The sequence below is a fragment of the Pinus tabuliformis genome, chromosome X (genome assembly GCF_031772625.1).
Source record: "Pinus tabuliformis cultivar Carrire ecotype Pingquan chromosome X, CPIR1, whole genome shotgun sequence".
Taxonomy (NCBI): Eukaryota; Viridiplantae; Streptophyta; class Pinopsida; order Pinales; family Pinaceae; genus Pinus; species Pinus tabuliformis.
In genome coordinates, this window is record NC_142308.1 from 299,607,633 (window position 1) to 299,610,730 (window position 3,098).

Consider the following 3,098-nt stretch of genomic DNA (forward strand, 5'->3'; position numbering starts at 1 on the left):
TACAAGGTTGCCTGTGATAGATTTGAATTCACTCGTGGAAGAGGCATATTACTCTAGTCTTTGCTACCTCTGGTAGATTGGCAATCATTGTTGCAAAGATCATATTGTCTATATTTAAATTATGTAAAATATGTTTCATGGCAAAGCATACATGATACATGTATCTGAGAGATTATAATATGATAATATACTAAGACCACATGAACATACAACACACTGATAGGTTGGTAGGAAAAATAACACATTATAAATTTCGTAAAAGAAGATATCAATTCCATGGAAAGAAACATGAGAGATTTTGGTCTCTGTTCAGTCAACCATTGAAGTCAAACTACATAGAACATATATTATCTTGAAAAAAGTTTGTTTTACTTTAGTGTCCATAACTTCTGAAATGTAACTGCATGTCTATGTTGGGTCTAAATCACTCTAGAACCTTACATCACTTTTATACCCTACATAGAATTTGAGTTAGCGGTCCAAATGTTAATATCATTACAAAAAACTAGTGTCAGGGACTCTAGGAAAATTCCACCTATTGTTTATCCGAACAATGCAGCTTCCCTTTCTCAATCCCAAGTTCCAAGAACCTTCCAACTCAAAGTGCATGAGCACGATTCCTAAATTCATTCAAGAAATATTGTAAAGTCTTTAGACGCTTTTGCGTGACTTAGCATTCATTCCTAACAAGGTCTAGAGCATTCCTAATAAGGTCCATAAGTATTTCATTAGTCATAGTAAATATATTCACTCCCAGTGCCACTATTAATTTGTCTCGAAAAGGAGTCAGGAAGCCAACATTCAGAGTAGATGACACATATGTTGTATGAGGGCTTCACGGATACTCCAAAAATGCTAGGCAGCTAAAGAACAAACTTCAGTGTACGTTGATGAAGAGTTGTTGTTCCAAAATAACACATTCAAGTTGGAATATTTAGGCTCCTTGTTTTGACCTACATGAGAATTAGATTCCAATGGAATTTGCATCTTCCACCCTCCTAGTTTAGCTCCAATACACCCACTGGCAATTCCATATTCCTTTTTCTTTTATGCACCGATCTCACTGCTTGGTTGATTAGGCGAAGGTGTCTCAAGGACAATCATTTAACTTTCTCTAAGTGGATCTCTTGAATCAGACCCTTTGTTTGGTGTTTCTTGCAGGTGCCCTGGCGAAGCAACATTCTCATGTCCCTCATCCAATTCCTCTTCTTGTGGACATCCTAGATCTTTAGAAAGGTCCATAAACATTGGATCCGATGATTGAACCTATATCTTGTTGTTGATGTGCCAAAGCTAAGAAAATCATTTGCCATGTTGTATTCTGGACTATAAACCTAATAATAAGGACTTGTAACCGATTCCAAATGATGCCTCACAAGATCCTTGCATTTCTTTGTCAAATTTTGAATGAAATGGTCATAGGCCCGCCTCAAAGCGGCATGAAAAGAAATGTAGCCTCAAACCCCAGTAACGATGCTTCTCTCACAATCATAAGAGTCTTCAATTCTTATGCACTCAATTGCAAGTTAAAATTAAAAGACAACAATAATTGTATGCCTCAAAGTAGGATCAGCTGCATGAATTGTGTCCAACCAATGTGAAGAGCACCACTCCACACTACTATGTTGAAGGAATAGAAGAAAACGGTGGTTGGGTGCTGCCAATGCCTTTACGCTAGATAAAATATCATCTGGTGTACTTTCTGGTTCACCTTTCTTCTAGGGATATCAATAATTATCAAATTTGTGTAGTAGATATACTCTTTCCACATCACACTAGGCTTCACAAAGACTGCATCTTAGATTTTCTACAGAATTTTCTTCAAATTCTCCTATGTTCTTCTTCTGATGGAATCAACAAAAGCATAAGATAATGCAATTGGAGCTTCATAGTAATCAAAATAATCATCATGAAACTGGTAGGAGGGTTCTACAATAGAAGGGTCATGCACCATTTGCAAAATCAATGACCTTCGCGTTCCCATTTCGACTTCTCTAACATTGAATCTGAAGCCCAGTAGAACTTTTAGCAGAGAACTTTTTCCATCAGACTGGCCACTGAGATAAAAAACCTCGGGAATTAGGGGAATTCTCACCAAATGCCACAGTGCTAGCTTGCAGTCGATTCTAGGCTTCAAATCAATATCAAACATCCTGTGATGCATATAAGTTGTCAACATATCTACTTCGTGGAGATTGCGAGTTATATTCTTTCCTCCAACTTTGGCTAGGTGTCGTCATGGATGTCGTTTTCCTCGACGTGTTGTGCTAATAAATTGAATATCTCAGCTCAACTAAAAAAATGTGAGGGGATCAAATCTTTTCCACCAAGATATATTCAACTAGAAACTCTTGTAGCTCCAAGGATTGTTCCACATGTTGTAAATTGATTGGAGCGAGGATGGTGAAAATAAGACTCACTGATTGGTTGGGTTCAACAGTGTTTGGTGACCACAACCCCACAATGAAAACTCCTTTTGGCATATAATTATTTTTCCTCTGACTAATGCTTTACATATGTGTTTGGGCACCACTAAAAGAAAACAATTGTTGGTTTGAAGTATCATCACTCTAAGGCCCAATAAAGAAAAACAAACGAAATTTGGTTGTACACGACCATGTCTGCTTCGAATGGTGTTTTTCATACATAAATGTGTCTAGAACCATATGTATATTGTGGAAACGTATATCTACTCTCCACCATATCTACTTTGGAATGGTGTCTAATGTTGTCTTTAGGGCCAGCAAGGGAAAACTATCATGTTTTTTAAATTATCATGGGAGACAATAAATTATATTTAGTTGAATGATATTTTATACAAAATATTTTAGGATCCAATAAATGAAATAAAATAGGACTTACATATCTTTGTTGGGAATACAAATCATATGTAGCCTCTAACCATAGCACAAGTGTAGACTTCTATGTTTAAGGATTTCATTTAAAAAAGAAAAAATCGACGTGTATTTTGGTGTTGTCTTTTAACATTAGGGAAAAAAATATTTTTAGATGTTTCTGAAAATGTGTGGATTATGTTGGATGTAAAATAAATTATTTCAATGTTATAATAAAATATTATGTTTATTTATAGTTAAAAT

General features: G+C 35.7%; 1 pseudogene; it reads right to left on the reverse strand.

The window, feature by feature from the left end:
- Positions 1-598: 598 nt before the first annotated feature.
- LOC149139586 (dynamin-related protein 5A-like) lies at positions 599-2,240 on the reverse strand (annotated as a pseudogene).
- Positions 2,241-3,098: the final 858 nt, after the last annotated feature.